The sequence below is a fragment of the Lissotriton vulgaris genome, chromosome 6, assembly GCF_964263255.1.
Source record: "Lissotriton vulgaris chromosome 6, aLisVul1.2, whole genome shotgun sequence".
NCBI classification, from domain to species: domain Eukaryota; kingdom Metazoa; phylum Chordata; class Amphibia; order Caudata; family Salamandridae; genus Lissotriton; species Lissotriton vulgaris.
Window position 1 is genome coordinate 1,398,960,627 of NC_141694.1, and position 13,060 is coordinate 1,398,973,686.

Consider the following 13,060-nt stretch of genomic DNA (forward strand, 5'->3'; position numbering starts at 1 on the left):
CTGGGAAGAATTGCCGAGGTTGAAAGTAGAGTCAATGTGTTGGAAAATGAAGCATAACCCATAAGTAGTTGACAGTGTCCCTGGAGGGTCTACTTGAATTTATAGTGAAAATATTTTTCTAAAAACGACTCTTTTATATTAAAAATCAAGAAATAAAATAATATATTTTTGAATAACTTTTGGTTTCTGGACACATATTGTTGCTCACATAGATCCACCTTGTATTCGTTTCCTACATGTTTATTTTCAAATAATACTGGAGGGTCAAATGTCAGACACTCATTGGAAGTTGGAGGAGTTCAAAAATCAAATAAGACACAATAACTTGAGGGTCTTGGGCATTTCAGAAGGGGTTGAGGGGAACGATGTTTTAAAATACATTGTTGATCTTCTGAAAGGTGCTCTCCCTGAGTTGGGGAACTGGGACTGGGCTCAAGAAATACAGTGTGCTCATAGGTTCCCATTCAAGCGGAAGAAACCTTCATCTTCAGTTGGAATAAACCCTGAGCTATCTTGATCTATTTAGGAAATTTCCTCCTTCACCAGGCCCGCCCAGATCGACAACGCTTTTTTAATGGCCACACCTTTTTTGTAAGGCCTGATTATTGTCATTCAACAGTAGAACGCCGCTGGCGACTCCGCCAGCTAATTCAGCTGTTTCAGAATAAGGGAGCGCAGGTGTTTCTATTGAATACGCACAAACTTAAAGTAATCTGGAGGGAAAGCCCCCACTTTTTCTCATCAGAGATTCTGACTAAAGAATTTTTGCAAACCCATGAGTAAACTCTATGTATGTGGAAGAGAGTTAACTATGTTTTTGTTTTTTCTTGCTGTGATGTTTGTGGAGTTCCTTAATTCTCTCTTTTGACTAGAGCAGGCATGAGGGAGGGCTCCCTTTTCATCACAGTACCTGATTGGTCTAGCTGCTAGTGATGGTGGTAGGCAGAAGGGGAGGGGAGTGGGGGTCATGGGAGGTAGGCTTAGGGGAGGGGGAGAAGGAAGGGATAGGGGGTAAGCAAAGGTTAAAGCACTTGTTGTTTAATATATTTCACGATGTTTACATATGTTGAAGGAAGATTAAAATAATTTCTATGAGCAATCGTAATTTAATGTTTTCGATGGAGAGATGTGATACTGAGAATTGTCAATAAAATGATGATGAGTTTTGCCACAGCTGCTTATCGTCAGCTGGGTCTCTTAGAGTGTATGGCCTTCGCTCTGTGTTGAATGAAGGCCATACACTTTAGGAGTCCTGGCTGACGATAAGCAGCTGTGGCAATATATTTTAGAAGTGAGGACTCGTACACACATTCTACAAAAGAAAAAGAGGGGGTAGCAGGTATGCCCAGGAGGGGCAACAACCCAGTAAAATGCATATAAAGATTGTTGCAGTGTGGCGAGAACTGACCCTTAACCTGAAGAAATTGCCGTAAGTTCAATCATGGCAATGAAACATGTTGGCCCTTTATGACAAAAATAGATAGGTGGCAACAGTGAGTCTTGGTTTTAATGTGAGCAGACCCCCAGCATAGAATAAAACAGTACAGCTAGTGGTTGTCTAGCTCGTTTTTAGTTCTGGTGTAGCTGTATTTACATTCAGCTTCTGCTACTCCATTATTGGGTCAGAATAGGTGGGCATACGGATAAGTTATCCGAGTGCCGATCTTACGATTCACCACACTGAGCACTTCACTTTTTCTTTACGTTTTTCTTCAATTCTACACTTTTTTTGTTGTGGCATGGCAGTCGCTGATGATGAGAACCTGGGTTTATGGTTAAGAACCTATCTGTAAACTCCCATGGTGTTGCTCCCATGAGGCACTGCCAGCCTTTTCACCACCTTTTTCTAAATAGTTGATTCTTTGCACTACAAGGTAGGATATTAACCAGGGGAGACCAAGTACAAGAATTTTATACAAAGGTGAACATGGATTTCCAACAACAGACAGTATAGCTGTAGCTGCTGTTGATATACATAATTCTGTGTGGCCAATGATGGCAAAGAGAAATACAACTATCATGTTCTGGTAAAGGATCAGGTCCTTATTGCATTGTAATATTACAAGATATTGCGACAGTTACTAAACATTTCACAAAATGTGGTGGCTTGTATCTTGCAAGTAAACTGAATGTGAGAGCACACCTCACTTTCAACCTTCACAAATTACACTACATTGTAGTGTAGTTACTATATTCCCAATAGGCTCTGCGCATTGGAATAACAAACGATAGTGTAGACGTAGGACTGAGGCCAACTAGGTCTCTAAACAGAGCCCCCCCCAGCGCCACCCAGCACCAGGAACGCGACCGGAATCCGTGGCGGAAAAGTGCAGCCTGTCCCGCTACAGGAGAGCAGAGACCTGCCGCCTGATCACGCTCAATGGTGATCGGCGCCCACTGCCCTCCTTGCAACCCCAGGACACTCACCCACAATTGCAGCCGACCGCTTCCGGATCCTGCAGCAACACCAGCACGAGGAATCTTGAACTGTAGAGTCCTGACCAGCCTGGAAGATCTAAGTTCCTGCTCTGGAGCCCAGGGACTCTCCGCCGACGCTGCCCTCCGCGCCTGTCCCCAAAATGGCGGCACTAGAGGACATCGCCTGACCAGAGCCTCACCCTGAGCCGCGGCTTCCACCCGCCGAGGTTCCATAAGTTCAAAAAGGGATGAGGGCGCCAAGCAACAACCCCGATCATCACTGGAAGTCAATAAACTCTCCCGCCGGAGCCCCAAGAATCCAAAAGATGTCGAACCTGCGCCTGGCTTAAAATGGCGACCAAAGAGGACGTCGCCTGACCGGAGCCCACTCCACAGCTGCTCTTCTTCGACCCCGTGAGTTACTGACTCTTATTTGGGCACCACCAAGCTTCTGCCCCGACTACTCCAGTAATCAAAGCCTCCTCATTAGAGCCCCTTGTCTCCTGCCTCCGCCAGCCCCGTGCCTGACTTTAAAATGGCGGCCAAAGAGGACGTCGCCTGACTAGAGCCTCCACCGGAATCACCTCTTTCCACCCCGAGAGGTACTGGAAGATACGGGGTGCACAAGGAGGAGTTACAGGGGCCCGTGCCCCATCGCCAGTGTGTCCAAATCCTGAGATCTTACAACCGGGACACCTCAGAAAAATAGAAGTAGGACTCCAAAAAAAAAAAAAAATACTAAATAAAGAGAAGGAAGAGAGTAGGAAAGGAAGGGAAAGAAGAGGGGGAATTGAATAATGGGAAAGGCGCAGAATGACAACTCTCACTAACACTGGATAGCAAATGATGCATTAAGAAAATAAATAAATTGTCATCTCTACAACCTACATCTTACATATTAATAAAGTGTTTACCCATAATAGCTGATAACTAGCTCAGCCTTCCCTCCCCCTACACTACTGGCTGCCACGGGGAAGCATATCATAGGGAAATGAGATCCCCCCCTCCCTCCTCCACCTAGGCAGAGGCACCTGGTCTATCTGCCCTGCCCCGACCACCTCCTGCACGCCGTTGCTCAGAATAGCGGACTAGGAGGACCTACAAATCCCCACATGATTCCTAATCACGTGTCCTACTGAGCCGCCCCTTCGACCAGTCGCTTGCCCTCCGGGCCATCCTAGCTCCTAGCGCCACACCGCTACCTAATCAGGCTCCCCCTCCACCTCACCCACGATGGCCCGGGACCAGCCCCCACCCCCTCCTCCAGTTCCACTTGCCCACCTTAAACCTCACAGCCGGAACTCCTTCACCATCATTTTCCCCCCACTCCTCTCTACTATGTTGCGACGCACTTTCAAGCAGAAACTCATTCGCAATCATAAAGAAACCCTAATCACTGACATCTACCACTCGGCCTCCAATGGACCAACGAAGATGGACCTAATATTCCACACTGAAAGACCGGAATACTGGGTCTCCACGATTAGATCGCGGATGCTTATCGCCAAAACAACCTCCACTCTCCACAGCTGCATACTAACCGCGATTCTCCCATTCAGATCAGCTGGTAGAGGCTTCATAACCGTGACCATCTTCACCAATGGCACGGTCCTCATCCAAGCCAACAACGAGAACCTGGAAGCTTTCGACTCCATATTTCCCACACTTAGGTCAGCCCTCCCAACCCCCTCTAACCTCGCCCCAACGCCGCCTCCGACCACGACCACAACTAACAGAGAAGACCTTGATACGCCCTTCCGCGATCCTTATTCAGCCCGACAGGCCCCCCCCCACCCAGCCATACCTCACCCCCCACACACAGCCACCCAACATCAGCAGGACACTCAATCCCCTCCCTCTATCCCTTCCTTCAAATACCTCACCTCCCCCAGCCTCAGTCTCCGACAGCCTCCTACGACAATCACCCCCACGCCAACAGTCGGCCTTCAGCCAACGAGCCTCATCCCCGTGAATCTCCCTACAATCCTCAAACCATCCATGCCCAAACCTCCTCCTGTCCTCCTCCCTACCTCCCCTTTGTCTAAACATCCTCCCGGCCCCCCCGAACGCCCTTCGTCCTTCTCCCTGACCCCTATCGCCCAACCCTCCCTCGCGAACCCTACCTCACTTGGCCCCACCCCGGATGCCCACATCCCCTCCCTTGAGTCCATAACAAAACGGCTCGCAGCCCTGGAAAATCAGGTCGACACTATCACCCTAGGTTTATCAGAAATCCTCTCTAACCTCGGTATAGCCTGTAACCCCCATAAACACTCTCCCCAGACCCCCTGCACGCCAATACCATCATCTCCCAAGGGCCCTTAAAAGCCCTCAGTGCCCAGCCTTTCGATCCCCTCCCCAAGGTCCAGGGTTCCGATTCAAAAAAACCCGAAACAACAAGAGCCCCCTGCACCAGACCCGTGTTCTCCATTTCTTCTCCCACTTCAGCGGGCTCAAAACACCTAACCTCCAGGCCGCTTAGATCAGAAGCTCCCATGTCAGACAGGGAAGCAGCCTTACTAGCCGCCACCTACGACTCCCCCGTTGCTGATTCACCTAAATACAAAATCCAAGTTATCACAGGTCACCGGAAAGTTCTACCCATCGTCAAACCACAGAGATTACCAGTCCTCACCGCTATACCCAGAGAGACTAAAGATAGAACCACCAGCAATCAGGAGAAATTCACCAACTGCCTCCTAATCAATTGCAGATCGGCCTCACTACATGCAAGAGACTTAGCCGAAGCCATCCTCACACATGACATTGACGTTGCGTTCCTCACGGAGACCTGGCTTAATAAGACATCCCCTCCCTGCCTAGATATGCTGGTTCCACCCGGTTTCTCCCTCATCTCCAAAGACAGGATCAAACAACAACGAGGAGGTGGGGTCGCTATCATCCACAAGGATAGCTGGAGCATCACAGAAACCTCCTCCTTCGAGTACAACTCGTTTGAATGTCTATCCACCGTCATCAAGACAAAAGACAACGACTCTCTACTGTGCCACCTACTCTATCACCCCCCGGGCAGAAATAATGAGTTTGGAGAACAACTATCAAACCTGATTGCTCAAGACGCACTTGGCGATTCCAAAATCTTAATCCTTGGTGACCTGAACCTCCGATGGAACGAGACCCATAACCCTCTAATCAGATCGCTATCTAGCCTCCTTGATGATAACAACCTCACCCAACACTGTACCGAGGAGACTCATTACAAAGGAGCCACACTGGATGCCATCATTGCCCAAAAGAATTCTATCACGGTCAACCACATACTACCCGTTGACTGGTCAGATCACCACATGATCCTAATTCATATCAATCACCCCATCATCTCGCTTAAACCTCCGCAAGACCCCCCCAAATGGTCAAGAAACCTCTCCCAAATACCCCAAGATATCCTGGAAGGTCAGCTAAGTTCACTTCTTCCAAATAACACACTGCACCTCTCGACCAATGACCTCGTCGACCACTACAACGCGGGGTTAGTCTCCATACTCGACAATCTAGCTCCTCTAAAGCTCAAAAGAAGTAGAGCCACTCCATCTAGAACCTGGTTCACTGCGGACCTCAACGCAGAAAGAATAAACTTGAGAGCCAAAGAAAGAAAGTGGAGAAACAACCCTACCGCCATTCCCCGCCTCCAACTAAAATCTGCCCGCAGGAAGTACAACAACCATATCAAAAACAAAAAATCCAGCTTCTTCCGTGAGGCACTGGTCAAATCCAAAAACAGACCCAAAGAGCTCTACAATATAATCAGACAACAAACATCCAAACCCCGGCCCTCATCCCTGCAGGCATCCAAAGAACTCTGTGATAACTTCGCCAACTTCTTCAACGATAAGGTCTTAAAAATCGAACTGTCTCTAGACATCAACAACCCGCACCTCCAGAAGAGCAACCCGGCCTTCCCAACCAACTCCTTTCTAAGCTTTCGCCCCGTCCAGGAAACTGAGATAATCTCGCTGATCTCGACCTCCAAACCATCAGCACACGTCTCAGACCCTTTTCCCCCTCTTTAATCAAAAAAATGAAGCTTACCTTAGCGCCCATCTGGGGAAGAATCATAAACAGCTCCTTACAAAGCGGAGTGGTCCCCGATTGCCTAAAAATGGGGCAAGTCACTCCTCTGCTGAAAAAACCCGGTCTTGACTCAAGCGACTTGAACAATTTTAGACCAATATCCAACCTCCCTTTGCTTTCAAAAACACTTGAACGCTGCGTACTCCTGCAACTGACGCAACATCTGGACCACATCAACCTCCTGGACCCCCTCCAATCCGGCTTCAGACAAGGCCGTAGCACAGAAACCGCGATGCTGAACATCATAGACGACATTCATGGTTCTCTTGACGCTGACAAGTGCTGCCTCCTCATACTCCTTGATCTCTCCGCAGCGTTCGACACGGTGGACCACAAGCTCCTCATCATGACCCTTCAAGAAAGAGCCGGCCTCGGCGAGGTAGTTCTCAAGTGGTTCTCCTCCTTCTTACATAACCGTACGCAAATAATAAAAAAATGAAGAACTTCACCTCCGAAACCCTGCAGGTCAACAAGGGTGTCCCGCAAGGATCAGTGCTCTCTCCTCAGCTCTTTAACATCTACATGGAACCGCTAGCCAAGTTACTCAGGAACGCCAACATCCACTTCCACCTCTACGCGGATGACACGCAGATTTACCTGGAAACCTCTTCTCTTAAAGACATCCACAGACTTAACGATGTCCTAAATGAAGTTCAAGACTGGCTGACAAAGAATCACCTGAAACTCAACCCCGACAAGACAGAAACACTCCTCATCTCAAACAAAGAAGACAACCCTCAAATCACCGAGTGGCTAAAATCGATCGATGCTCTCAAAGGTAACCTCACGCTAGCCGACTCCGTCAAATCCCTGGGCTTCACCCTAGACCCCAAAATAACCCTGACAAACCACATTAAGAACTCGGCAAAAAGCGCATTTCTCAACCTCAGACTTCTGAACAAAATCAAACCTTACATTTCCAACAAGGACCTCAAACTAGCCACGCAATCTCTAGTTCTATCAAGACTGGACTATGGGAACTCAATCCTAACTAATCATCCCCAAATCGCACCTGGCCCCTCTAAAAACAACACTTCATGCGGCAGCGAGAATGATCACAGGCTGCAAAAAATCTGACCACATCTCCCCGGCACTCAAAGAACTCGAATGGCTCCCTGCGGAAATGCGGAGCACCTTCAGAACGGCCTGCCTCACCCACAAGGCCCTCCACACCGGCAAACCGGAATACTTGGCAAACAAGCTCAAAAAAGCAGGCCAAGCCAGAAGCTTGAGAAGCTCCAACTCCCTGCTGCTCATCCTACCAAAAAGCAGAAAGAAGAGAACTGCGGACTGCTCGTTCTCAGGAAATGCCCCCAAAATATGGAACGCCATCCCCCCGCACATCAGAACTATACCGTCCTATTCAGAATTCAAGAGCCAACTCAAATCCTTGTGCCTTATCCGTTCCCTTGGTTGCGGGTAACCTGGATCAGCAAGCGTCCCCTGAACCCATGCAGTAACATTGAATCCTGCTACCAAGAAGTCCTGCTGTCCGAACTTTTCCGCATTCCAAATTGTCGCTCGCTGATCGCTTTCTTGGGTTTGTGTCATGTTGTTCTCTTTTCATTCCCTCTATTGTAAAGCGCTCTGCTACCTTCGGGTCTTGTTAGCGCTATAGAAAACTTCTAAATAAATAAAATAAATAAATAATAATTGTGTGTGCCAGCTAGCTCAGAGGTCACTAGAAACGTACTTGAATACACAAGAAGGGTTAGCTTCTGACAACCTTATAACATGACAACTTTGTTCCCCCTGAAATAACGAATATCTCCAGAGTCGCAGAAACAATAGATAGCTATTTCACTCAGTCAATCGTGCATGCTTCTTTTCACCAGAAATATAGAAAAATAGAGAGACGGGCGTTTTCAATAAAAGGGTTATTTATTGAGCAGTCTTCTTCCTCTTGCAAGAGAAATGAATTGCCACAATTGCAATACTTGTCATAAAGTAAAGTGCGTACAGTAAAATGAGTATTATAAAAAAAATACTGTAAAAGCATTTATATGGTTTCTAAGCCATAAGATACTTAAAATGGATAAAATACATACAATGATAAAATAATGACTAAACGTACTCAACTGGTGTTTCTAAGATATGCCTACCCCGGTGTACCTAACCTAAGCCTAGTACGTGGGAAGGAGTAGATGAGTTACAGTTTTTGCCAAGAATCTGAATCAAGAATTCTCTAAGGGTCTAATCAGCTCCGTACCTTGGGTATAGAATGAAGGAGGTCTTGTATCTCTCTCTCAGGACTCGATCTCCCAGCAACCCGCAAGGGTGTCAGGGAAACACTGGAGCTGGATTTCTCGGCAGGAGAAAAGACAGCGTCTCTCTCAGTGCGTCAGCAGGGAGGGTCGGCTTCCTTTGGCACTCGCATCAGCAGGGCGTTGGGCAAGTAAATAGCCAATCTGCTCCAAACCAATGTGTGTTGCTTAAGGCAGATGTTGGTATATTTATACCTGGAAGGTGCCGAGTTTGACGTAAGGTTGGACGTAAGACGTCACTAAGAACTCGCAGTTCTTTCAGGACTCCAGGAGTTTAAAAGTTGCATCTAATTCCTCTTGGTGCAAGGTGGTCCTGTTGATGAGCGCTGTCAGTTACGTCATTCTACAACCTTCAGAGGGCAGCAAAATTGTAGTCCTACATCTATTTTTGTGGAATGTGCAGTTTTTTTTCTGGTCACCCTGTTCTAATAGAACTCTATTGCACGCTGTGTACAAATAGAAAGGAGAGTGGCCTTGCTTGGGTGGGAGAGATGTGTTGTGTAAGGGTCAATAAAGAAGAACTATAGTAAATGTCGACAAAGTGCAATGAGCCAGGGGGAGGGGGAGGTGGACATCTTAACTAACATCTCAAAGTTTGAATACCTAGCAAGGTGTCCTCGGGCCATTCTTAGACAAATTAACCATTATATGCTGGACTGCTTATACCTATCATCTGTTTACAGCATACACCAACATCCTTATATCCTTAAAATAAAATTTCACATTCAATCCTGTCGGAATGTCAGACTGTGTTGTCTCCTACCACTGTAGATGAGTTACAGTTTTTGCCAAGAATCTGAATCAAGAATTCTCTAAGGGTCTAATCAGCTCCGTACCTTGGGTATAGAATGAAGGAGGTCTTGTATCTCTCTCTCAGGACTCGATCTCCCAGCAACCCGCAAGGGTGTCAGGGAAACACTGGAGCTGGATTTCTCGGCAGGAGAAAAGACAGCATCTCTCTCAGTGCGTCAGCAGGGAGGGTCGGCTTCCTTTGGCACTCGCATTAGCAGGGCGTCGGGCAAGTAAATAGCCAATCTGCACCAAACCAATGTGTGTTGCTTAAGGCAGATGTTAGTATATTTATACCTGGAAGGTGCCGAGTTTGACGTAAGGTTGGACGTAAGACGTCACTAAGAACTCGCAGTTCTTTCAGGACTCCAGGAGTTCTAGGACAAAGCAATACCGCAGCAGGGGGAATTCCCGGGCTGCTGGAGGCTTGGTTTGTTTAGGAACGCGTTGTGCTTTCTAGGAGTACATGGGAGTAGCCTTGCCGATTTTGGACTACATTGGCTATGACTAAATATGGATATGATTCTTATGCCTTTAATGGGATATGATTTGAAATAACCACATAAGGGCATAAATCGGGAATGTTTAAAATAGGGTCCTAGATATGTTCACAACAGCATAACTGGGATAGGGAAGTCAATGTGAGGGTAATTCTTCAATTACTTACTAGTAATTATATGTACACAGATTACCACTCACTCAACTAAACACTTTCACCTCTCTCTCCTGAGTTCATTGGCTTATGCAACCTTCTGGGAACTTTGATAGTTGCACACGAGCAATGTGAGTATATAGGTCTGCTGCAGGTGGGAGGAGAGGGCTCAGAGGTTCCTCTGAGAGTTTTGTTTTTTTACGGTTTAGACAGTTGGTTTTGTGATAACATACACCCCTGTAATAGTGAGGTCTGGGATGAGAAAGAGTGAATCAAGGTAAGAAAATGTTTTAAGGAGCAAACATTTTCAGAACACTGTGAAAAGTAAGGACAGGCATCATTTATGCTAACCTCTCCACTCGCCAGGCTTGAAACCCTACGAGTATGGGATTGCCGGGGCAATCTCATTTTTTCAGTACCCGATCCAGCAAATGTCATTCAATTTAGCACGTCCCTGTCGACGATCTCAGAGGAAGGAAAGCTTTCATATGTTGCAGGGCAAAATTAGCAAGCCCAGGGCAGAAAGTACTTTAGTTAACAAAGAAGATATTGTGTTTAAAAGTTGCATCTAATTCCTCTTGGTACAAGGTGGTCCTGTTGATGAGCGCTGTCAGTTACATCATTCTACAACTTTCAGAGGGCAGCAAAATTGTAGTCCTACATCTATTTTTGTGGAATGTGCAGTTTTTTTTCCTGGTCACCCTGTTCTAATAGAACTCTATTGCACGCTGTGTACAAATAGAAAGGAGAGTGGCCTTGCTTGGGCGTGAGAGATGTGTTGTGTAAGAAGAACTATAGTAAAGGTCGACAAAGTGCAATGAGCGGGGGGAGGGGGGAGGTTGACATCTTAACTAACATCTCAAAGTTTGAATACCTAGCAAGGTGTCCTCGGGCCATTCTTAGGGTTGCAGCTCTTCTGAAACGAAATGACTACCACTTGGAGCCAAGCAATAAAAGAGAAGTTGCAATGCTTATGCGAGCGCCTGTCAAACAAATGAACCATTATATGCTGGACTACTTATACCTGTCATCTGTTTACAGCATACATCAACATCCTTATATCCTTAAAATAAAATTACACATTCAATGCTGTCGGAATGTCAGACTGTGTTGTTGTCTCCTACCACTGCACTTTTTCATATCTCTGTGAGAAAGCAAATTTGCCAAATGTTCAAAATGTGATCGATATTGAGTATGGCAAATCAATTGCAATATACATGTATGTTTTGTGTATTTGAGTAGTCATTGTCTGTGAAAAAAAGCGTTGTGTGTATGCAAGATAACGGACGTGTTGGAATTCGGGCAAATCAGAGAGACTTAAAGCAGCCTGAAAAGAAAGCACGTGCGCAGCCTTCGGTCACGTACATCGCGCTGACGCAGTCGGTGACAACAGGACTGTATCTAGTCTGTTTAATCGGAAATAACTCCGGTAGTGCGCATCCAGGCGGGCAGAAACCGAGGCGCGCGCCTCTCGGGACTTCGCCACAGCCCCGTGCCCGGGACACTGCATGGAGGAGGCGGCTCAACAGGTATGAGGGTCGAGCGCCGGTCGTTGGGCTCGGTTTTTGCTATTTCATAAGGAAACAGCACAGAGGCTTCGAGTGGGAGTGCTGATTGACAGCGCCTGTGTCGTTTAGAGCGCAAATTAAACTACGCCATTCTGGATGCGTTGTGCGGGGTTTGTGTGCGTATGCGTAAAGCTGTCGGTGGCAACAGCAGGGCTGGGATGAGTGAAGTGGTGCTGGCAGCGGGAAGCAGGAGCCACGGAATGAATGGGCTAAGTAAGTGAGGTGTGCTCCACGCGGAAGGGGTTCAGACTCAGAGCCTGTTGTCGGCGGGGTCTATGCCTCTCAGGGTGATGTTGGAGAACAGTCCCCTGGTACCCAGGGCTGCGGTGAGTGAGGCGCGGCCCTATAGAGAGGCCAGAGCAGACTTTGGATGGGAGCTGTGCCCCCAGCCTGGCGCGCAACACCCATTGGTCTCACCGGGCTTAATCCCCCCCCTCCCCCCCCCCCCCCCCCCGTCGTTTGTGTCAGCCCGGGCTAGACAGCTTCGCGGGCTGGCGACGTTTAATCGCAGCCGCACCCAAGTACTTCACAGGTCTCTAAAAGACCGAGTACTTGTAAATGAGACTTTTGTTGTGTTTTCATCCTTTTTTTACAGCCGCTCTGGTTACGGCTGGAAGAATTAACCCCCCCCCCCCCCCCCCCCCCGAAATTTGGCTTTAGTTGCCCGCCTGCCCCCAGCACTACAGCAACAGTCCAGTTACATCCCGGGCGGCGCTGGGTGAGGTGCGCTCACTCCTCGGAGTGAGGTTGGCGGACTGGACTGTGTGAGATGCGCTTCTTGTGTTTGGAACAAGTGCCGTCTCAAACGGTGTACTCGAGGGGGGTGACAGGGGTGGGCGGGGTCGTTTTTGTACCGCAGAGACGGGGATCGGCGCAGCTTAGCCACTGCCAGCCAGTGCTGGACAGCGACCCTGTCTTTAAGACATTTATTTTATTTACAGTCCCGTCCTTGCACCTGCTCAGCTATCTGCTGTCCTGGGCATTATTTCAGACAACTGTGCAAAAAGCGTCTCCTGTTTATTTACTGCATACAGTCGTTACGTAGGCGGTAGGCCTGTGAAATTCAAGAAGCTTAGAAAACACCTCGCCGACTCCGTGCTGGAGGTGCGCGGACCTGCGGCTGCGAGGGGGTGGTTTGTTTGGCCGGAGTCCGAGAAGGACTTTCGTCTCAGTGCCCCGGGGCTCTGTTGTCTCAGCACTTTAGGACGAGGGCCGAGCGCCGGGCAGCAGAGTGCCACTCAGGAGAGGGTGTGAAGTGCTCTCGGTTACTGGGCTTC